The sequence below is a fragment of the Myxocyprinus asiaticus genome, chromosome 35 (genome assembly GCF_019703515.2).
Source record: "Myxocyprinus asiaticus isolate MX2 ecotype Aquarium Trade chromosome 35, UBuf_Myxa_2, whole genome shotgun sequence".
Lineage (NCBI taxonomy): Eukaryota > Metazoa > Chordata > Actinopteri > Cypriniformes > Catostomidae > Myxocyprinus > Myxocyprinus asiaticus.
The window spans coordinates 6,891,727-6,916,862 of NC_059378.1; the positions used below are offsets into that span (position 1 = coordinate 6,891,727).

General features: G+C 38.9%; 1 protein-coding gene across 6 annotated transcripts in view; it reads left to right on the top strand.

The window, feature by feature from the left end:
- Positions 1-25,136, top strand: part of LOC127426171 (IQ motif and SEC7 domain-containing protein 1-like) — a 295,619-nt gene that overhangs the window by 223,995 nt on the left and 46,488 nt on the right. The window contains exon 1 of one of the 6 annotated variants that reach the window (XM_051672780.1): positions 2,696-2,793. The exons of the other annotated variants lie outside the window; for them this stretch is intronic. The gene's annotated coding sequence lies outside the window, so the exon portion shown is untranslated. Of the gene's footprint in view, positions 1-2,695; positions 2,794-25,136 lie in introns of those variants that run through there. 6 annotated transcript variants of the gene reach the window in all.

A 25,136-nucleotide genomic window follows, 5' to 3' on the forward strand; every position in this document is an offset into this window, starting at 1 on the left:
CACTCATTCTTACTCTAAAGCATGTTTTCTGCCAGCCTCTCCTCAGCATTGCTCTATAACTTTTAACTTTCTTGTCTAATGATAAAAAGGCAAATATCATACTTCTATCATATATCGTCTGCAAATATGTGGATGAATTGTTTAAACAGATATAATTCACGAACCTCATGAAAATCTAGCTGTTTCTTCCCATCTAGCGCTCATCTAATATCTTCCTCTGAAGCGTATATCCAATCATCCAGAATCAAAACTTCAGGATCAGGATCAAAAGTTCCTCTGATTCACAAATCATGATGGTCAGTACATGACAATCCAAGCAGGTGATTCAGCCCATTTAAACTGTCAGGAGATTTCTGCTCGCTGGATCCGCACGAGCACGCGAGTGCAACCTTAAAGTACAAGCGCTACATGTGCGCTATGAGTAAATGTCATATTCACTGTTTACTTTATTTACAGTACAGTTGGTTTGATTCAGCCTTTTGTGAGAAAATGTGATTACTACTGTGCACATGCCATCCATGGTTGCTGGACTACTGTGTGTACTGTTATATCCTTCTTCCTAATATATTATCAGTTTCTTCATGTGCAAATAAATTACTAAAATTTTATGACTAAACAGAAATCAGAAGAAACTGCTATTTACCTAAATACAATATTATATTTTAGATTTTTTAAGTTATATTTGTATTTTATATTTTATTTTATCTTGTGTAAAATATCGGCATTGTATCGGACTATTGGTCAACCTTGTTCTCTGGATATCAGCATCAGCCATTAAAAAACCCATATCGGTCGACCTCTACTTATAAGCCGTGTTTTCGCATATAACTTGACGAAAAATAAACAGAACATAAAATATCACACACCACATTATTTAAAGAAGGGGATATGCGTTAAAACAAGCCCATACACAACATAATAGGATGCATGTATCATTAGATAATCCACATGAAGCACAATGTGCACACAGCACATAATGTGCTATCTGGTTAAAAACACGTTAGCTTTCCTGGATCAGATGACTTCATCAGAAATTATGTAGTACGTTGTCCAGCATCATAGAATGCTGAACTATAATAAACATAGAATCATATTAGGATTCAGATCGCTGCATCCAAATATGGAAGTAATCCAAATATGGGCAGAGAGGATCGTTCACTCTAATTACATATAGCCACCAGGAGATGGCGCCAAGTGTATGACAGACTCGATGGCTCAAATGACACAGAATGGAACTGTATGAGATCTCATTAATCATGCTTGCATGCCTTGGAGAGTGAGAGCATACCTTTAGTTGTTGCTGTATTTGCATGTGTAATTAGTTCTTATGTACAATTATTATGTTTTATAGTTTGGAGAAGCTTTTGGATACTTGGAGACATTTTTGGACACTAGGATAAATTATTTCGGAAACCTATATCTTTTGATTGCTTTGTCGTATCAACACAAAATTTTACTCATAAGTGTAACAATTTATCAGCCTATATCATTAAATTTTTTAAAATGTTTTTTATTAAATGATACCAAACAATTGACCATTTTTTATTTTTTTATTTATTTAAGAGTTATAAGCCTTTAATTTTGGGCATGACATTGAAATAAGAAATCTTTAAAAACACTTTCAGACCTAAAAGTGTTAAAGGTGCTGTAGCGAGTCTTTCATGGAAAGGTACGCAAAACATTTTCCTACTCCCTGAGAGATATTACCGAAATAAGTGATGTAAGATATCTCACCTGTCTCTGTGACAGCTCTAGACTCTGTAAACAGCAAACAAAAATGTTTTTGTGTACCGCGGACAATGACGCTTTTGACCTGTCAATAATTTTGCACGTTCTCATAGTGTTGTAGTTGCAGCGAATTATTGAGACATACTACCATTTTTAAACTATGTTGTTCATTACAGTTGTCAGTTGAGGGCGCTATTTTGCTTCTGTTGTTTTTAACAACCGTTTCTGCACAATGTCAGTCTCAATAAAGCTCATTTGGTATCTTTGAAGTGCGGGGTTTTGGAAAGAGCGGGCGTGGCTAATCTATGGCTCAGTCTCGTGGAAGTAAAACGGCTAAAATCGCTTACAGCACCTTTAAGGGACGAGTCGAAATTATTTTTTGTGGTAATAAGAAATATGCCACAAAAAATGCTGTTAGCTGAGCTTAACTTGTATTGAACCCGGCACCTCTTAACCGCTCGTGACACTTTTTGACCTCTAATGATTAAAAATATTATTTATATAATAGTTTAGTTATAACCACACAATTCTACCAACAAAAATAGAATTAAAAAAAAAAAAAAAAAAGCATTAATTTGTTTTATTCACACACTTAAACAATGATAAATTAATTTCAGATCCGGCCACTGGAAGGACAGTGGTCCCCCCTGGCGACCCCCAAACTATGTTGTTTTACCCAGCTTTTGTTATTGCTTGTTCTCTCTTTCACCCTTTTTTCTCTCTGTCTGTTGTTCTCTCTGTCCAACCCCCCTTTTCTATCTGTGGAACAAGCATTGACCTTGCAGCGCAGTAAAAATAAAGCAAAACAGGACACAGTACAGGGCAAAAGCACAGATACACCACCATCAATCGCAAACACACAGAGGGAAAAAGACAGGGAGGGAGAAGTGCAGGGGGAGGGGCCGAGAGGAGCAGAGAGAGAGAGAGAGAGAGAGAGAGAGAGAGTGACGTGGAGACAGAGAAACAGAGAGGGCATGCTAGGGACAGGAGGCTGGGAAACAGGAGGGAGCTAGACAGACCAGTGGAGTGCATCGTCACGCTAGGTGCAGGACTGGAGGTCTTAAGGTCTGTAGTGACTCTTGCGACAACGCTGGGCTTTTCACAGTCAGGAATGGGTGACTTTATCCTGTCCTGTTTCTGCTTTTAAGTTAGAGAGTGAACTCTGGATGCTGCTGTTTGCATGTTGTTTGTGGCCAGCCAGCTTGGGGATGGCGTGAGAGGTAGGTCTGAGTGTGTTTGTGTGTGCCAGAGCACGCAGGTGTCTGGCAGGGATGACTGCAGCAGCTGTTGAGGCATGCAGCTATCTCTCTCTCTCTATCTCTATCTCTTTCTCTCTCTCTCTCTCTCTCTCTCTCTCTCTCTCTCTCTCTCTTCCGTAGTCTGATGTCATTCTTATTGATGCAGACTAGTTTCAGGACACTGAGTTGTATGCTTACTAAGCCAAACAGACCACATAAAACTTTCAGACACTGACAACGACCCCCACAATTTGACTTTATATTTCTTACCGTAACTTTGCAGCTTTGCTGATGGAGCACTATGTAGTAGGCTAGTGAACATTACATTGATTCCTTAGATAGATCTCAGTGCTTGTTTGTTATGTTGATCCATTAGGATCGTGAGAGTGAAGCAGAAACGACTGACATAAACGCATTTACTCAGATCATAAAGCAGATTGGCTTCCCTGTCCCCATTAAACGAATTAAATGCATTCACAAGAGTGAATGGAAAAATTACATCCTTGAGCTGTATATTTTACAACGTTCATCACAGTTTATGTCTGTTTGTAGTCAGCAGTTAGTATTTCTATATAGCAAAGACATAAACTCCTTCCTCTCTGTTTTGTTCACACATTTTTTTGTCTGGTTTTGTTATGTCTCTGGTCTCTTTTGGCACCCATCGTGTCCTTGGGAGGTAGGTTTTTAGTTTGGGGGAAGATTATACAGCATTAAGCTGCCTGGTATCAGATAATGCAACAATAATGCTTTGTGGAGTCTAAGCGGAGTCTGTTTTTGTGCTCACATGAGTGTCAGCCAAACTATCTTTGGATCTGCTGATGTATTTATAGATTATGTTACTGACTTGAAATATGTGAACCATATGAGAGTTGGTTTTATAGGTAGAACAGTTAGTATTTTTAAACTGTATTATTAGCCAATTCTCTGCTTTAATGTACAGTATTGGATTGCAAAAAAATAGAGAATGATTGTTTCTGTTGCTCATGCATTGCAGACTTGAATGTATCCAGATATTCAAGATTGGGGAGACTCAAGAATCGGTGAAAAAAACAACAACAAAAAAACTTATTGAACACTTAACACCATTCTGAGTATTGGGATGGACGTTTCCCTCTCAGTGTCTGTGGTGGTTATGGCCTTTTTTGCAGACATAGAGTATGCTGGCACATTTATGCCTACAGATCACTTCCCATGTTCCTAATATATCCATATTTGCATAGCAGGAGTCAGTAACTGTCTGGTTTTCTAAACTGTAACCTCAAACTATCCAAAATACTTTGGTTCTTCTACAATGGTAATTACAAACTTGCATGACTCATCAAGTATATTTCAGACCCCTTTCTAGGGTTACAGTGCCGTCTTTGCTGCTGTCACATGGCACATATCTACAAGGAAACAAGACCAATTCACACTGCATAATGATGTTTTGATACTAAAGATGTAAATCTGTATTTCTAGCCTCTGTGTGCTGTCGAGATATTGTCGTCAGTACAGATCCTCCAAACACTGATATGTGGTTTGACATTGGGGCTCCAGTCTCCCAGATGTGATTTTGCCATTATTGTAGTTGCTCTCTCCTCAAGGGATTCACTGGGCCACAACAAAACAAGTCTATTTCTGTCAAACAGCTACAGCTGCATCTAGGGAACTGCTGGTGGGCTTGGTCATGTGGTTTGGATTTTGTCTATGGTCATGTTGGAATGAGTCAGCGATGGTCACCCACAGATTGTCACTGTTGATGGTTTCTAGTTAACAACGTATTGTAATTCCGGATTATGATTGCTGATCCACCGATTAAACCATATTAAATAACAAGTTGTTGTGCTATTAAAGATCAGATGGAAAGTTGATGGTAATCCTAAAGCACTCTGTAGGATGTAGGATTCTCTTAATGGGTGCTCCTGTAGCTCAGCTTGTAGAATATGGTGCTAGCAATGGCAAGGTCATGAGTGAATTGAATGCATTGCCTGTCACTTCGGATAAAAGTGTCTGCCGAATGCATATAGTGTAAACAATGTAAAAATGGCTGGGCAAAGCCTAACCATTGAAGTCTCCTCTGTAGCCGAATAACAACAAATAACAACGAGAAATGGACTGTGACTTTGTAGTATTAAAATGAACAGCTTGTCACATAGAGGGTCGGCAAAGCTTTAAATATTCTGCAGCTGTTATCCAGTTTGCATTGTACACATACTATTTAAATGAATGCATTCTTTGGCACTCCATAATGGAGAACATCACTGCAGACTTGGTACCTCAAATAACTATTTTAAATAGAAATGGTGAAAACTGAGGTCAATCAAATTATGATTCAGCTTTGAACCCTTTGACAGTAGATGAGATATATCAATTTAGTTCTTTGCTCGTACAGTAGCTCAAAATAAATGTTAAGTATTTGATTTTGATTGCATTTAGTGGGGCCTAGGGACCGTTTGGTGCACCAAACTTGGCACTGCTGCAGGACTCGTCCTTAAATTAGTATTCTGAACATAAGTTTGAGTAATCAGCCATGAAATATTGTAAAGCTGGGCTAGTGCGGTTAGAAGCAAGAGCATGTGTCTTCGTTTTCAAATCTGCTGTGTCATGGTGCCATGTGGAGGGATTCTGAGGACGAAGCGGAGGGAAAGACACACAGGGAATGTTTTACCATAAACAACGTAGAACTGGTAATATTTGAAATACGTTGCATTTGATCGGTTATATTTTTTGGTTTGGTTTTGGTCAGGAACCTCTATCTTTGTTACCCTATTTACAAAATACACTTGAGGTAAAAACAAACCTAGTTTATAGACCAGACACCCATTGTTGAATATTCACCGAAATGTTAAGCTACCTTAAAGGGATAGTTCACCCAAAAATTAAAATTTACACATCATTTACTTACCTTCATGCTATCCCAGATGTGTATGACTTTCTTTCTTCTGCAGAACCCAAATTAAGATTTTTAGAAGAATATTTCATCTTTGTAAGTGAGTGGGTGCCAAAATTGTGACGCTCCAAAAAGCACATAAAGGCATCATAAAAGTAATCCATAAAACAATAGTGGTTAAATCCATATCTTCAGAAGTGATATGATAGGTTTGGGTGAGAAACAGATAAATATTTAATCCATTTTTGCTAGAAATTCTTCTCCCTGCCCAGTAGGGGGCATATGCATGAAGATTGTGAATCACCAAAAACACAAGAAGAATGTGAAAGTTGAAATTTTATAAGAGAATTTATTGTAAAAAAAAAAAATTTTTTATTTGTTTCTCACACACACCTATCAAATCGCTTCTGAAGACATTGATTTAACCACTGGAGTCATATGGATTACTTTTATGCTGACTTATGTGATTTCTGGAGCTTCAAAATTTTGGCACCCATTCACTTGCATTGTATGGACCAAAAGAGCTGCAAAATTCTTCTAAAAATCTTAATTTGTGTTCTGCTGAAGAAAGAAAGTCATACACATCCAGGATGGCACAAGAGTGAGTAAATGATGAGAGAATTTTCATTTTTGGGTGAACTATTCCTTTAAGCCGGGTACACAAGGTAGTGGTTTTGCTTCAGTTTTGCAAACAGAGACAAATTTTGGGAATCGTTAAAGATTTATTTGAGGACAAAATCGGCAGTCTTTGATTACTCACCATTGGCCATTAATTGCCTTACGATGAATTTTAAGCCTATACAATAGAAGAAGCCAAACTTTTTTCTTCTGAACAAACTAAAGCACCATAAGCTAATAAAAAAATTATTTTAAAAAATGCATTTTTACTATGCATGTGGTGTCTTTTAAATTACTTTGAGGAAAATAAAGAAAGAAAGAATGTCATGTTAAAACCACACCCACGATTAGTTTTAGCCAATCATCAACGCTCCTCGACTAGCCGAGTTCTCCTATGTCAAGAGTTTCAGCTATGTGCACGAGCAGGAGAAATATCACTGACGAATACCTCAGCTGAACAAAAACGTCAGTGCGTTTTGTCATAATTTTTAGGCAAAATAAAAGAAGCCTGTTCGTCTAGTAAATATAAATTAGCATTTAGACTCTGCCAAAGTTCTGACAGTGTACTGTATACTGTACAATCTGACATTAAAGACCAACGATGTTGCACAGTCTGCCTTGGTTTTTACCTAGGATTTCACCAGGGCCATATCGCACAATCTGACAAGCAACAATCATGAAGAACAGAAAAAAAAACTGCATTGTACTGTATACCCGGCTTTATTCATTCCAAAATTATTTAGTATTTTGAAGTGTTTCTGTTGCCTTGGTGGTTATTGAAGCCACCTGTCTCATCTGCACTGGTCAACAAACTTCTTTCATTCAGTGGTGATTCACTTTCGTTATCCATGCAAAACATTCCATGTAAATCACAAGGTCTAGATGTTTCCTGCTGGAAAATTGTTTGTTTTGTTTGGATAACAATTTCAGCTGCACTGTTATACATATCCACATTCTATTTTGGTACATAATTGCAAAGCTAGTCATTGTCATAGTCTGACTCCAAACAATGACACACTGTTTGGATGTTCACTGTTCCAATGTACCCCTCATGCAAAGAACGTCCTTTTTGCTATTTAGTGAAATCTTGTGTTTAGAGATGATGTCAAGTTCACTGTGATTTGTGTCGGTGTGTTCAGTCATTTTGCAACATGCTCTGTGATAATTGTTACTTGGCTGATGATAGCTGAGTCTGCCAATTTTTGTAAAAAAAAAAAAAAAAAAAAATTCAGAAGGAAAAGAATGCAGTACCAATGTTTGTCATAAAAAGAAGGTGGAGGATGATTAAAGTATATTTGGGCTTGAGGTTTGCAGGTTTTGCTAATCACCACCTGGCCATCTTTCAACAGGAGCCAAAGTGAACGTATGTGGCAGTATAGCGTGCACATTTACCTCATTTTTTACAAGAGAGCAACAATTCGCAGGAACTGGATCATTCGCAGGAACTTTGAAAAGAGGAGAATGGAATGAAGTGGGCTAAATTGACCCCTGCTAATTTAAGCTTATTCAGGTTTTTCCTGGTTGAGCCGGTCTAGTGCTGGTCTAGCTCATGGACCTGCAAAACTTACAGTAGCTGGTCAAGCTTTTCAATCAGCATCAATAGTTTCTAGTGCAAATGCCCTTTATCATAGTAAAAAAAAAATTGTCTTCTGTCATTTGTTTTCACTAGTGGCAATTTTAATTTCAGATATCAGTAATGTGAAAATGTGTATAACTAGTTAGAAAGCCTTTTAAGAGACAGCACTATGGTCCTAATAAAGTTCCCGACGTGCTCTTCTGCTTTTGTAGCCAGTCCGCCTCAAGGTTCGACATGTTGTGCATTCTGAGATGCTGTTCTGCTCACAATTATACAGAGTGGTTATCTGAGTTACTGTGGCCTTTCTGGCAGCTCAAACCAGTTTGGCCATTCTCTGTTGACCTCTCTCATCAACAAGGCATTTTTATCCACAGAACTGCCGTTCACTGGATGTTTTTGGCACCATTCTGAGTAAACTCTAGAGACTATTGTGCATGAAAATCCCAGGAGATCAGCAGTTACAGAAATACTCAACCAGCCCGTCTGGCACCAACAATCAAGCCACGGTTGAAGTCACTGACATCATATTTTTTTTCCCCATTCTGATAGTTGATTTGAACTTTAACTGAAGCTCCTGACCTGTATCTGAATTATTTTATTCATTGCACTGCTGCCACACATTTGGCTGATTAGATAATCGCATAAATAAGTAAGTGTACAGGTGTTCCTAATAAAGTGCTCAGTGAGTGTATCTTTAATTACAAAAATACTGATATCTAAAATCCATTTCTAGATATCTGAAATACCAAATTGAACATGCTGAAATACATTTACAGATATCAAAAAGTAGCAATTTCACTATTTGTAAACTCAATGGTTGATGCCAGGAATGTACTAGTAATGTAATTATTGATGAAAAAATAAAAAAAAAAAATATATATATATATATATATATATATATATATATATATATATATATATATGGTTTTTACTTTTAAGAAGCACAAAGCTAGAAGTTCAACTACTAAGAAATTAATTAGCCTATAGATATCTGCAATTGCATTTTAAATAGCAGTGAATGACAGATAGTAGTGAAAATGTAATTGTTAATATAATTGATATCCTGCATGTATTTAAATGCCACAAGGGCATGTGATAACAAGTGGTTTAATCCAAAAAGCTTCTTTTTTTTTTAAACTATTATTTGCACACAGAACACAAGAAACACAAAAATACAGCTGAAGCAAATTTGAGATAAGAACACGAGTGCAGGGAAAGTAAAAAAAAAAAAAAAAAAAGCCCATATGCAAAGTCACAAAAAGGAAAATAAATTATATATAATATATACAGTACATGTATTGAAAGAGTTAGCTATTAGTTCAAACAGCATTTTGAACTAATGGCTTCTGTGTGACTAATGGAAGCACACTGCTGTTTAAGTGCACGAAACTGAAAGCTGCTTTACGGAATGAGTTCCAGTGTATTCGCACTGCAGATGTTTGACTGTAGGGTGTGTGTGGCTGTGCATGTGCCAGCATGTACGACCTTACAATACATGTGGAGTGAAGCGAGACATCTATATACAGGGCCTGGAGGGAAGGGAGAACCGGCTTGCTGGTTATGTCAGTTCTGGCAGGCCGCATCATCTCAACAGTGGTCCAGCTTCTCGTAAGACACGCTATTCAGAAGAAATTCTGCATTTGACAATTGCGTGCAACATAAAGATGTTACTGTAGATCTGATCTACATTACGGTAGATTCGAAGTTTCCAATAACACAGTTCTTATGTGAGACTGGGTAGTCTGTCATATTCATTTCAAAGACATGGATCTGAAATGTTCACTTTGTCGTAACTATATGTGATGCAATAAGTTTTTAGCCACAAGCATTTTGACAGTCACACAGCCACAGCCAATTAGAACACATTTTATGTTTAATGTAATGTTATATATATATAATATTGTTATTATTATTATTATTATTTAATGTGTTCCTCCTCGGAAACAACTTTGCTTTTCGGCTGACATCACAAATTCCTCTTGTCCACTATGACGCTTCATTCTGGCATGTAACGCTCCATTAAATTCAAGATGGATAAAAACAAGTTCCGCCCTAAAAATATTTCCCGTTGATTATTCCAGTTTTTCATAAAAATGTCAGATTACGGAATTAAAATGGGTTGTGAATATCATTTCATGTCGACTTAAATAAACTATGCCATGCCTGCAGCACCAAAACACGTTGTGAAAAGTGTCATGAGAAATAAGATGCCTGGATGCCAATCTTCCAAATGTCAAGAACCTAAATGCTGCCCAGTACTGGTACTGTATTTTATGAAATGTTCTATGCTTACTAATATTGTGCTCCTGAATCTTCATTTCTCTCTCTTTCTTCCACACAGAATATGTTTGCAATGCTTTTCTTCTCTAATTAGCATTTTGTCATGACAAATCATAGTATTAATTACTTAAGGGGACAGCGTATAATAATTTTGCTCTCTCTCATTGACTTACCATAATTTGAGTTCCTTGAAAATTTTTATCTTCCACCTTGCACAGTCCTTTTGAGAAAGTGCTCCGATTATCATCAGAAGGGTTTCACGCCTAGTTATGTAAATATATACTTCCTTGACTGCTGTTTCTTCAGTGTGGTAACATGCTGTCAACATGAAGGGAGCGTTTGAGGGGGAGAAAAAACTCTAGCCCAGCCTTGCCTAGCTTCAGTCAAGCTTGTATTGACAGTTTAAAGGCTTTTGGGATGAAAAGGATTTGAGCCTGTGGCCTAAGACATTTTAACACATCCGCTTTCACAGGGGTCTCACCGTTTTATGTTTGTTTTGAAAAGAAAAGGTCACAATTCAATCCACAGTCACCTCTCAGAGAGGTTGCCTCTTAATATTGCCTCTGCTTGTCATTTGCCATTTAATATGTTAGAAATGGAAGTGTACTAGTTTGATTTGGTCACCTAACACCCACGTGCCTTTTTACTATTAGCCTGATTTAAAATGACAATTTTAAGTGTTTTTTGACAATATGTTAGATTTGATAGTCCATAGAACATATATTTTTCAATTAAATTTAAAACAATTTTGCTATTACAGCACTTTATGCCTTTTAGCTTAGCTAGTTACTTATAGCTACCCTGCTAAAAACAAAAACAAAAACAATTAACCAGCATTAGCTGGTTCACTGTTCTTAAGTCTAGCCTAGTCTCTAGGTCTGTTGGCTGGTTTTAGTGGAGTTTGGGGCACTTTTCAATTGATTAGGCAAGGAGACCAGCTAGCTAAACCAGCTGAAAACCTACTTGGCTTGGCGACCAGCTAAAACCAGCTAGACCAGTAAATAAGCTTAGGCTGGTTTAAACTGTTTTCTCCTGCAGGGTTAAGTTGTTAAATCAAGAGTAAAGTACAATAGTTATGAGGTATACAGTGTTATGTGAACTGTAATTTATGGAGCGCATTTACTTGTTTTAAGAATATGTGTTTTTTATGGATGATATGATATGGTTTTATTGATTTTTATAGAAGATTTTAAACTGGTTCTAGATCTGTGTACACCAATTCAGAGCAGCAGTGCTGTGTTGCTTATTACGCATGTTGAACGCGTAGAGGGCCTTTCACGTCTGCAGAATGCCCCTTGTAAAGGTTACTCCCGACAGCTCCCAGATGTGCAACACTATTTGTGTAATTGCAAATGTTGCTTGAGACCACCTCATCAGGTAACTCAAGTAAACTAGTTTTGAATTTATGGCAAATATGTGTTTTATAGGAGTTTAAGAATTTATATCTCATGTTGCTGTGCTCAAATTTTTAAAGGGTTTTGTTTATGTCATGCTATTATCTTTTACAAGAATGTACTCAACAGTATACTGGCACAAAAAGCTAACCATTTTGCCAGGAATACCAGAACATATAGGTCAACCTTATTTTATTGTTTACTACTTTCTGGCTAAATATATGGGTTTTAAAAGCTCAGTTCGTTCATTCTACCAGTTTCTATGTTTTCCCTGGTGATATCACATCATTATACTCTAGTGTTTGTATGGTACCATATATATTTATTCAGATATTTAGTCTAGGAATGTAATTGTATCTGTATTGTTGTATGTTTCCTTGACTTTATATTTGCATTGAAATGCAATGTTTGATATTCTGTAACCTTTTCATTCTTTCATGTGCAGTGAGTGGAAGAGCTGCATGACTGAATGTAATGGAATTTCATTTTTATTCATGGGCTAAATGGCTGACACAAACTGTGTTGTTTTGTTGCGCCTTGATCTTGAAATTGCCAATTAATTTGTCTGCAGGAGAAGGTGAATTAGACCTAATGGTCATCTCCAGTCTGTGGTCTGTTTCTGAATTGAAATGGCTGGAGTAGTTACGGGTGTTTTTGCCAGTTATTGTCTCATGCCATTGGAAAAGAAGATCACGAAGTAATATTCGGCAAAGGTTGAACAAAAAACATCAAAAATGCAGATTTATCACGCTGTTGCAGATTTTCACCACCTGTCATCAGCAAACAAAAAATAAAAGTACAAAAAAAATCTGAAAGTTTCTTAAACTGCCTGAAAGTCAGCCAACATAGTCCCATGACAACTCATAATAATTTGTACGAATTTGCGAAATCATGACTTGGCCAGAAGGTATGACTTTTAGACCAACCAGTCAACAAATAGAATTTCAGGGGGCCTGGGTTGCTCAGTGGTAAAATACGCTGGCTACCACCCCTGGAGTTCGCTAGTTTGCTAGTTCGAATCAGGGCGTGCTGAGTGACTCCAGCTAGGTCTCCTAAGCAACCAAATTGTTGGCATGGTTGCTAGGGAGGGTAGAGCTCCTCGTGGTCGCTATAATGGGGTTCGTTCTTGGTGGGGCGCGTGGTGAGTTGAGCATGGTTGCCATGGTGGATGGCGTGAAGCCTCCACATGCGCTATGTCTCCCTGGCAACACGCTCAACAAGCCACATGATAAGATGCGCGGGTTGATGTTCTCGGAGGCAACTGGGATTCGTCCTCCGCCACCTGGACTGAGGCGAATCACTATGCGACCACGAGGACTTAAAAAGCACATTGGGAATTGGGCATTTCAAATTTGGGAAAAAAAATTAGTAGAATTTCAAATCTTAGCTAATTAGCTATTAACATTTTATTTTAAGTAGGGATCTCCCAGTACCATTTTCTTTTTTTTTTTTTTTTTTTTTTTTTTACAAATACGAGCACCGATTTCCTTTTACGGTACTCGCCAATACTGATATCTGTTTTTTTTGTTTTATTTTTTCTGAGTTCCATATTAACAATTCATTTCAATTGTATCATCAAAAACGTGTTTAAATAAATTAATTTATTAAAACTTTAATCAAATGAAAATAGGACAATTAGTTTTCAAATAGGGCTGTCAAACGATTAAAATATTTAATCACGATTAATTGCATCATTTTTTGTAGTTATCTTTATAAACATGAGTGGACAAAATATGCTTCATCCAGATTTTTTCAGTCATCCACACAAAACCTACCCCACCAGCAGAGTTGATCAAAAGAAAATAAACACACACAACTCAATTCAAGTTATGTACAAAATATGGTAGTTGTAAGTGTATTATGACAGGATTTATTCGCTTCTTTTTATGGAGTTTTGACAGACATAATCTTTCCAGGAGCACCGGTGGAATTAAATAGCTCTGGTCATGTGACTATTTGCACCACTGCACTGTCATTTACAATTGACAACTCTGTGCAAAATGCATCAAAAACTCCTTTTAGACCCCGGTCACATTTGTAACCGGTGGGATTAAATGACAGTGTAGATAACCTGCAGGGTTCCAGCAATGTCTCCAACTTCTGCATTGGCTAGTGCACTATCAAACGGAGACACTGTGACAGAACCTTGGAGACAGCAGCAGGGTTTCCGTTAGCCGGTAATCAGTACCGCCACTCCCTATACGCATATTACACAGTCTGCGTAGGGCACCAACTCCCTAGGGGGGCACCAGAAGCTCCACCAGCTGCCTTTACTGGCATGTTATACATTATTCAATGACCCGGTAGCAGTCATGGAACACAGATGATCGCCTCGCACTCACACATTCACTTTGCGCTTGCACCGCGCCTCAAATCCAGGGCGTGCTGAGTGACTCCTGCCAGGTCTCCTAAGCAACCAAAATTGGCCCGGTTGCTAGGGAGGGTAGAGTCACATGGGGTAACCTCCTCGTGGTCGTGATTAGTGGTTCTCTCTCTCAGTGGGGTGCGTGGTAAGTTGTGCGTGGATCGCGGAGAGTAGCATGAGCCTCCACATGCTGTGAGTCTCCGCGGTGTCATGCACAACGAGCCACGTGATAAGATGCGCGGATTGACTGTCTCAGAAGCGGAGGCAACTGAGACTTGTCCTCCTCCACCCGGATTGAGGTGAGTAACTGCGCCACCACAAGGACCTACTAAGTAGTGGGAATTGGTCATTCCAAATTGGGGAGAAAAGGGGATAAAAAAATTAAATAAAATAAAAATTCTAGATTTATGCTTTAAACAAGAATAAACAATTTGCCAATTGTTTAGGAAAGAAAAATAAACTTAATTCAAGATACAGGTGCATCTCAATAAATTAGAATGTCGTGGAAAACTTCATTTATTTCAGTAATTCAACTCAAATTGTGAAACTCGTGTATTAAATAAATTCAATACACAGACTGAAGTAGTTTAAGTCTTTGGTTCTTTTAATTGTGATGATTTTAGCTCACATTTAACAAAAACCCACCAATTCACTATCTCAAAAAATTAGAATATGGTGACATGCCAATCAGCTAATCAACTCAAAACACCTGCAAAGGTTTCCTGAGCCTTCAAAATGGTCTCTCAGTTTGGTTCACTAGGCTACACAATCATGGGGAAGACTGCTGATCTGACAGTTGTCCAGAAGACAATAATTGACACTCTTCACAAGGAGGGTAAGCCACAAACATCCATTGCCAAAGAAGCTGGCTGTTCACAGAGTGCTGTATCCAAGCATGTTAACAGAAAGTTGAGTGGAAGGAAAAAGTGTGGAAGAAAAAGATGCACAACCAACCGAGAGAACCGCAGCCTTATGAGGATTGTCAAGCAAAATCGATTCAAGAATTTGGGTGAACTTCACAAGGAATGGACTTAGGCTGGGGTCAAGGCATCAAGAGCCACCACACACAGACGTGTCAAGGAATTTGGCTACAGTTGTCGTATTCCTCTTGTTAAGCCACTCCTGAACCACAAACAACATCAGAGGCGTCTTACCTGGGCTAAGGAGAAGAAGAACTGGACTGTTGCCCAGTGGTCCTAAGTCCTCTTTTCAGATGAGAGCAAGTTTTGTATTTCATTTGGAAACTAAGGTCCTAGAGTCTGGAGGAAGGGTGGAGAAGCTCATAGCCCAAGTTGCTTGAAGTCCAGTGTTAAGTTTCCACAGTCTGTGATGATTTGGGGTGCAATGTCATCTGCTGGTGTTGGTCCATTGTGTTTTTTGAAAACCAAAGTCACTGCACCCATTTACCAAGAAATTTTGGAGCACTTCATGCTTCCTTCTGCTGACCAGCTTTTTAAAGATGCTGATTTCATTTTCCAGCAGGATTTGGCACCTGCCCACACTGCCAAAAGCACCAAAAGTTGGTTAAATGACCATGGTGTTGGTGTGCTTGACTGGCCAGCAAACTCACCAGACTTGAACCCCATAGAGAATCTATGGGGTATTGTCAAGAGGAAAATGAGAAACAAGAGACCAAAAAATGCAGATGAGCTGAAGGCCACTGTCAAAGAAACCTGGGCTTCCATACCACCTCGGCAGTGCCACAAACTGATCACCTCCATGCCACGCCAAATTGAGGCAGTAATTAAAGCAAAAGGAGCCCCTACCGAGTATTGAGTACATATACAGTAAATGAACATACTTTCCAGAAGGCCAACAATTCACTAAAAATGTTTTTTTTATTGGTCTTATGATGTATTCTAATTTTTTGAGATAGTGAATTGGTGGGTTTTTGTTAAATGTGAGCCAAAATCATCACAATTAAAAGAACCAAAGACTTAAACTACTTCAGTCTGTGTGCATTGAATTTATTTAATACACGAGTTTCATAATTTGAGTTGAATTACTGAAATAAATGAACTTTTCCACGACATTCTAATTTATTGAGATGCACCTGTATATTCTTTGAAAACATGATATATCTTAAATATCTTAATATCTTACACAATAAATTTTTTTAAAGTAAATGCATCTTGTTTTAAGGACATTTAGATATTTTTACTGACAAACAAGACAAAAATATTGATTAAGTGTAATTGTAAATCATAGGATCTCTGTTAGTTTATTTGGAAACCCCGGCATGGTTTCACATTCACACTTAAGAATCACCCTCAGTTCAGAGGAATTAATCAGCTGTGTCAAACGAACCACTCCCTTCCTTTAGCTTAACCCTCTATACACACAATCAGCACTTCCCTGTTACACTGTCTGTGCTCTCTTTCACAGAGCAGGAACACACACAAAAAGATGGGCAGAGACACCACCTGGTGCCAGTGTATTGGGAGGTGCTAGTTGCCTCTTAAGAGTCTCAGTGTGTGTATCCTGTGCCACAGGGAAGGGATTTTATATTGCAGGGCGAGAACTGAAGCAGTGCCCATGTTTTTTGGTGACCTCCACTATTGGACTAGAGTGAGGGAGAGGAGATTTGGGTCTTGTTTTGACAGCTGACATCAATCTGTAATTTTAAGTAGCTGTGAGACTTCAGACGTGTTTACCTTCAGATGGGTATGTAAAGCACCTTAAATAATGCTGGGTTTGAGAGTGTTTGACATTTTTTGCAGAACATTGTGTTTCATACACTTTGTTTAGTGACATTAATTGTAGATAGGCTGATGTTGTATTGGTTCTGTTGTCTTTTAAACTGAGCCACTGTTAAAGTTGTGTCTTTTCAGATAAATTCTACATTTGGATAGTTAATAACATGCATAACTTTTTTTAATTAACATCAAAATGTATGTGAATGTATAAGGAAATACACCGATCGACCACAACATTAAAACCACCTGCCTAATATTGTGCAGGTCCCCCTTGTGCACAAAAACAGTGCCAAACCGCATCTCAGAATAGCATTCTGAGATGATATTCTGGGTGCTTTCACACTGGCAGTTTAGTTTGAAACAGAGCACGGTTTGCATGAAAAATTGGTAATGTGAAAGCTGTCATGTGGACCGGGTAGCGCACCGCGGTGCCAAACCCGAGACTACCTGTAGGAGGTGGTCTGAGTTCGGTTGCAATGGAACTGTAGCGCGATTCGCGTGAATGTGAAAGCAACTCGGACTTGGGTGCGCACTCATTCAGGAAGTAAAGTAACCTGCGCATGCGTTTTAGCCTATGATGACATTATTAGTTTCGGCACCACACGAGGATCCACACATTCCTGAAAGTCCCAAAAAAGTAATGACACCACAATGACATACAAGTACAATCAACATTATAAATACTGTCTTTCTGTCTGTCTATCTATCTATACACCTTATAAGTACTATATATAAATACTAGTATAGGTTATAAATATAGGGTATAATAGGAGATACCAGTGGCGATAACTCCACCTTGGACACGAGCGTGAGTAAGCGTGCAGTGTAAACAAAGATGCAATTGAATTCCTTGCAATCAGATGTCTCCTCAAAAAACGCAGTTTGCCAACAGCAGCAAGCCACCTTCCCCTGGACATCTGATGAGTTACGCCATGAAGCGCACATATACGCAGTATATGCATAGTGTCTCTGCTGTGCATAGTGGCACCAAAATAACAAAAAAACTAAAGTGATGAGTCACGTTGTGTTCTCCATGCGTGTTTGTGATGACGTAAGATGAACGCAAATGGACCGGGGTTCGATAGAATCAAGTGAGTGTGAAACCAGACCAACGCTGCGGGGGGCATCAGGAACAATTGCACTTGGAATCGGACCGCAGCAAACGTGCCCAATGTGAAAGCCCCCTCTTCTCACTACAATTGTTCAGAGCGGTTATCTACGTTACCATAGACTTTGTCAGTTCGAACCAGTCTGGCCATTCGCTGTTGACCTCTCTCATCAACAAGGCATTTACGTCCACAGAAATGTCACTCACTAGATGTTTTTTGTTTTTGGCACCATTCGGAGTAAATTCTAGAGACTGTTGTGTGTGAAAATCCCAGGAGATCAGCAGTTACAGAAATACTCAAACCAGCCCATCTGGCATCAACAATCATGCATGCGATTATCTAATCAGCCAATCGTGTGGCAGCAGTGCATAAAATCATGCAGATACGGGTCAGGAGCTTCAGTTAATGTTCACATCAACCATCAGAATGGGGGAAAATGTGATTTGTGATTTGGATCTGGTTTGAGTATTTCTGTAACTGCTGATCTCCTGGGATTTTCACGCACAACAGTCTCTAGAATTTACTCCGAATGGTGCTAAAAACAAAAAACATCCAGTGCGTGGCAGTTCTGCGGACAGAAACGCCTTGCTGATGAGAGAGGTCAACAGAGAAAGGAGACTGGTTAGAACTAACAAAGTCTACAGTAACTCAAACTGCTCTGTACAATTGTGGTGAGAAGAATAGCATCTCAGAATGCATACTGTGCATTCTGTGGCAACTCAAAAACAAACATAAAGACAATGTTAAGCTTCATTTAACGAACCAAATAGCTTTCAGCAGTGTTTAATATAATGGCAAGTGATTTTCTAGTACCAAATTAGCAATTTATCATGATTCCTTAAGGATAAGGTGTTGGAGTGATGGCTGCTGGAAATGGGGCCTGTCTAGATTTAATCAAAAATGACTTTTTTCAAATAGTGATGGTGCTGTTTTTTACATCAGTAATGTCCTGACTATACTTTGTGATCAGCTGAATGCCACTTTGGTGAAATAAAATACAAATTTCCTTCCGAAACAGCAAAATCTGTACATTATTCCAAACTTTTGGCCATCTGTGTGTGTGTGTGTGTGTGTGTGTGTGTGTGTGTGTATATATATATATATATATATATATATATATATATACACACAGGTGCTGGTCATATAATTAGAATATCATCAAAATGTTGATTTATTTCACTAATTCCATTCAAAAAGTGAAACTTGTATATTATATTCATTCATTACACACAGACTGATATATTTGAGATGTTTATTTCTTTTAATTTTGATGATTATAACTGACAACTAAGGAAAATCCCAAATTCAGTATCTCAGAAAATTAGAATATTACTTAAGACCAATACAAAGAAAGGATTTTTTAGAAATCTTGGCCAACTGAAAAGTATGAACATGAAAAGTATGAACATGTACAGCACTCAATACTTAGTTGGGGCTCCTTTTGCCTGAATTACTGCAGCAATGCGGTGTGGCATGTAGTCGATCAGTCTGTGGCACTGCTCAGGTGTTATGAGAGCCCAGGTTGCTCTGATAGTGGCCTTCAGCTCTTCTGCATTGTTGGGTCTGGCATATCGCATCTTCCTCTTCACAATACCCCATAGATTTTCTATGGGGTTAAGGTCAGGTGAGTTTGCTGGCCAATTAAGAACAGGGATACCATGGTCCTTAAACCAGATACTGGTTGCTTTGGCACTGTGTGCAGGTGCCAAGTCCTGTTGGAAAATGAAATCTGCATCTCCATAAAGTTGGTCAGCAGCAGGAAGCATGAAGTGCTCTAAAACTTCCTGGTATACGGCTGCGTTGACCTTGGACCTCAGAAAACACAGTGGACCAACACCAGCAGATGACATGGTACCCCAAACCATCACTGACTGTGGAAACTTTACACTGGACCTCAAGCAACGTGGATTGTGTGCCTCTCCTCTCTTCCTCCAGACTCTGGGACCCTGATTTCCAAAGGAAATGCAAAATTTACTTTCATCAGAGAACATAACTTTGGACCACTCAGCAGCAGTCCAGTCCTTTTTGTCTTTAGCCCAGGTGAGACGCTTCAGACGCTGTCTGTTGTTCAAGAGTGGCTTGACACAAGGAATGCGACAGCTGAAACCCATGTCTTGCATACGTCTGTGCGTAGTGGTTCTCCCCCACATTTTTGAATGGGTTTTGTTTCACAATCCTCTCCAGGATGCGGTTATCCCTGTTGCTTGTACACTTTTTTCTACCACATCTTTTCCTTCCCTTCGCCTCTCTATTAATGTGCTTGGACACAGAGCTCTGTGAACAGCCAGCCTCTTTTGCAATGACCTTTTGTGCCTTGCCCTCCTTGTGCAACGTGTCAATGGTTGTCTTTTGGACAACTGTCAAGTCAGCAGTCTTCCCCATGATTGTGTAGCGTACAGAACTAGACTGAGAGACCATTTAAAGGCCTTTGCAGGTGTTTTGAGTTAATTAGCTGATTAGAGTGTGGCACCAGGTGTCTTCAATATTGAACCTTTTCACAATATTCAAATTTTCTGAGATACGGAATTTGGGATTTTTCTTAGTTGTCAGTTATAATCATCAAAATTAAAAGAAATAAACATCTGAAATATATCAGTCTGTGTGTAATGAATGAATATAATATACAAGTTTCACTTTTTGAATGGAATTAGTGAAATAAATCAACTTTTTGATGATATTCTAATTATATGACCAGCACCTGTATATATATGTGTGTGTGTGTGTGTGTGTATATATATATACATACATACATACATATATAAATTTGATTTAATTATATTTACATATATATTTTATATATTTACTTATTTATAAATATTTATATTTTAGTAACATTTAAATTCACTTGTTTTATTTAAGTCAAAAATTGTATTAAATCTGATCAAATCAGCCTGACTAATTGGATTACACAAACAAAAGTAATTTTTATGAGTTAGACTTTTAGACTTTTTTCAGTGCACACACTTATTTAAAAAAATCGTCATATATCTGGACAGAGACCTATAAAAGTAATAAATAGTCTATAAGTCTCTCTATAAGTATGAGCTCATAAAAACTTGCATGCAACAGTTTTAAAGTGTTTTAGATAAAGTATAGCGTATAGCACCACAGGGACATGTAAGCCTTACAAAAATATGTCATCTTCCTAATTTGGCAGTGATACACTGTGAACACATTCCACAAATATCAAATAGTCCTTACTTTTTGAGATGTTCGCTGCATAATTACATATTACTGTGAAGAGATAAAGAGTTCACAGTGTTTGCTTGTGTTTAAAGAATGATATTTTGTAGCCCCTCTCGACCTTAAAAAATGAATGCCTCTGTCTCAGTTCCCATACATTTTTAATTGGAAAAAGAGTGATGTCAACATTATTCAAAATTTCTCCTCTTGGAAGAAAGAAAGTCATACAGGTTTTGAACAACATGAGGGTGAGTAAATGATGACAGATTTTTTTAGATTAAACTTTTCCTTTAATAAAATGACCTTGAATCTTGACAGGCTGAGATCTGCGATCTGATCATGTAATTTGCCCGTTGTACCACCAACATGTCTTTCATTGTGATTAGACTGGATTCTGCTGGTCACTACCCATCAATCATACCGCCTAAAGAGACACAAAAACACACAGATTGTCCAAGTACACATGTGAACCTTCACTGTCCTTACTTACGACTTGTGCAGCCTAGTACTCCACACAGACGGTGTCTGTTCCATAGTTTTCATCCACTCAAAAGATGGTAGTGAGGTACATACACTATATTGCCAAAAGTATTCGCTCACCCATCCAAATAATTGAATTCAGGTGTTCCAATCACTTCCATGGCCACAGGTGTATAAAATGAAGCACCTAGGCATGCAGACTGCTTCTACAAACATTTGTGAAAGAATGGGCCGCTCTCAGGAGCTCAGTGAATTCCAGCGTGGTACTGTGATAGGATGCCACCTGTGCAACAAGTCCAGTCGTGAAATTTCCTCGCTACTAAATATTCCACAGTCAACTGTCAGTGGTATTATAACAAAGTGGAAGCGATTGGGAATGACAGCAACTCAGCCACGAAGTGGTAGGCCACGTAAAATGACAGATCGGGGTCAGCGGATGCTGAGGCGCATAGTGCCAACTTTCAATCGCTACAGATCTCCAAAGTTCATGTGGCCTTCAGATTAGCTCAAGAACAGTGCGTAAAGAGCTTCATGGAATGGGTTTCCATGGCCGAGCAGCTGCATCCAAGCCATACATCACCAAGTGCAATGCAAAGCGTCGGATGCAGTGGTGTAAAGCACGCCGCCACTGGACTCTAGAGCAGTGGAGATGCGTTCTCTGGAGTGACGAATCACGCTTCTCCATCTGGCAATCTGATGGACGAGTCTGGGTTTGGCGGTTGCCAGGAGAACGGTACTTGTCTGACTGCATTGTGCCAACTGTGAAGTTTGGTGGAGGGGGGATTATGGTGTGGGGTTGTTTTTCAGGAGCTGGGCTTGGCCCCTTAGTTCCAGTGAAAGGAACTCTGAATGCTTCAGCATACCAAGAGATTTTGTACAATTCCATGCTCCCAACTTTGTGGGAACAGTTTGGGGATGGCCCCTTCCTGTTCCAACATGACTGCGCACCAGTGCACAAAGCAAGGCCCATAAAGACATGGATGAGCGAGTTTGGTGTGGAAGAACTTGACTGACCTGTACAGAGTCCTGACCTCAACCCGATAGAGCACCTTTGGGATGAATTAGAGTGAAGACTGCGAGCCAGACCTTCTCGTCCAACATCAGTGTCTGACCTCACAAATGCGCTTCTGGAAGAATGGTCAAAAATTCCCATAAACACACTCCTAAACCTTGTGGAAAGCCTTCCCAGAAGAGTTGAAGCTGTTATTGCTGCAAAGTGTGGGCCGACGTCATATTAAACCCTATGGATTAAGAATGGGATGTCACTTAAGTTCATATGCGTCTAAAGGCAGGTGAGCGAATACTTTTGGCAATATAGTGTATATTCTGCCCTGCTGCACAGGAGGAAACAGACAGGGAGTATAGCAAAGCACGTCCTCCTAACAAGTCTGTTTATTTAGGCTCTGCCTCCGTGGTCATTTTGGACAAGAGGGAGTGTTTGGGACCTGATATTGTCTGAGCACATCCACCAATCTGCTGGCCTGTTTGTTTGTCTATTTGTACTGGAGCAACAGAATCGCTCAATGTCGTTATTCACACATGCCTCAAGCTACAACGAAAGGACACCGATTAGAAAGATAAAATGCTCTCGTTTCCTGTTGCTTTCTAAACAAGTTCGAAAATTGAAATAACCATAAATGGCTCTTAGGTACAACAGCACCACTTTGTGACTGTTTGTGCTAATGTTAGCTAGAAATAGGTAGAGTTTTTTGTGTGTGTGTGTGTGTGTGTGTGTGTGTGTGTGTGTGTGTGTGTGTTGTTTCTAAAAGGTTCTAAAAACATTTTAAATCAAAAATGTTACTTTATGATTTAATGGGATTGTTCACCCAAATATTGAAATTCTGTCATCATTTACTCAACGCTTCCCATTGTTCCAAACCTGTATGACTTTCTTTCTTCTGTGGAATACAAAATTACAGTAGATATTTTGAAGAATCTTCATGTAGGTCTTTTCCATGCAATGAAAGTTAATATTGACAATGGCTGTTGAGTGCCAAAAATGACAAAAACAACACAATGTATTAATGGCAAAGAGCATCTGAAGATTTGAAGGTTTGGAACGACGTAAATAATGACAGAATTGTCATTTTTGGCTGGACTATTCCTTTTTATGTCAACAAATATCATGGTCATGTGTTATATATCAGGGGCATTTGTAGCTAATTTTGGAGTGTTTGTCATAATGTTTTGTGAATGCAGCAATGGAGCCAAGGGAGTAATCAAACACACTCGCAAAAACCTCTCTTATGTAGCTCTGGGAAATCCTAATAATTTAAGTGAATCGGTTCTTTTGGACAGTTCATGTAAATAAAACGGTTAAAATAAATGATTCTCTTATATTTAGCATTGGGAACTCTGATTTATTTTAGTAAGCCGGTTCTTTCGGACGCTTCAAGTAAATGAATTAGTTCACATACTGTAAATTATTCACTGATTCACTTGAGCCCCGCCGACCCTTAAAGAGACTTTGCAGAACTGATTACGGAATTAAATAATATCATCCGATTGTTACATATCTAAAAATATTTTCTTCTTTAAGTAGATTCAGTGTAGTTAGCTTGTAGTGTAGCCAACTACTTTTTTAAAAGAGTAGCCTGACTGTAGTTTATAAGGTAAAGTTTCAATGCAGCTCCCCCAACACTGTTCATTAGGAACAAGATGTTTGCTAGACTTTAGTAGAACCCTTCATTAAGCGCAAAACGAACATTTTAATGAAACTTTTAAATGAGTCCTCTAGTCTGTCCAATCTGAAACTTCATGCTAGGTATATTTGTCAGACAACATGACAAGCGTGTGTTTTTCTGATAGTTGACGACTAGCATCAGTGTGTTGGCACCAGCTCTGGTGAGTCTCAGAGCTTTAGAGCAACCATATAGGATCTGTGGGGAGTAGCAGACAATAGAGATAAGCTGCGATCATTGTTGTTGATAGGTTGTTCTGTAGTCCCCCCATGAGATAATGGGCTCTTTAACATCATCGCAAATTCCGCAGGGTGCATTTAGTAAATTATCACCACTGGAAGACACTGCAATTTCGCCCATGTGCCAGCTCTCGCCTGACAATGACTGACCTTTCAAAATGACCATTTCCACTGTAGGGAAGCTAAATTTGCTCTTTTAGACACAGGGACACAGGAAGCAAAACTGGTTGCCTTGTGTTGGATTGAAGAAGTGCAACTGTTTGTGGCCGTCGGCACACTTAAAAGATTGCAAAGGTCTTCCACTTGCGAGAGAGTCGTGCTGGAGGGCCACACGTGGGTAGGATCCCTCAGATCAGGGATTAGGTCTATGAGAGAAGCCAAACCAGTGTTTAAGCTCCACTACGCTGCACATCTACACAGTGTGTTGGGGGAGGGGTTGGCAAAAATAAACAGAGGTCAACATCCCCCTACCAAACCAACTGTCTTTACAAACGCACACTTTTTCCAGACTGATCTCAGTGTGAAATCGGTGACAGTAGGTCGAAAGTTTGTCAGATGAAATTGGTCTGTGCCAGAGACTATTTAGCCAGAGACAGACCACTTATATTAAAATGAATGGGAGAAATTGGAATGCCCAATGTGGCGGAGCCAATCACCTTTTAGATATACTGTAGACATCG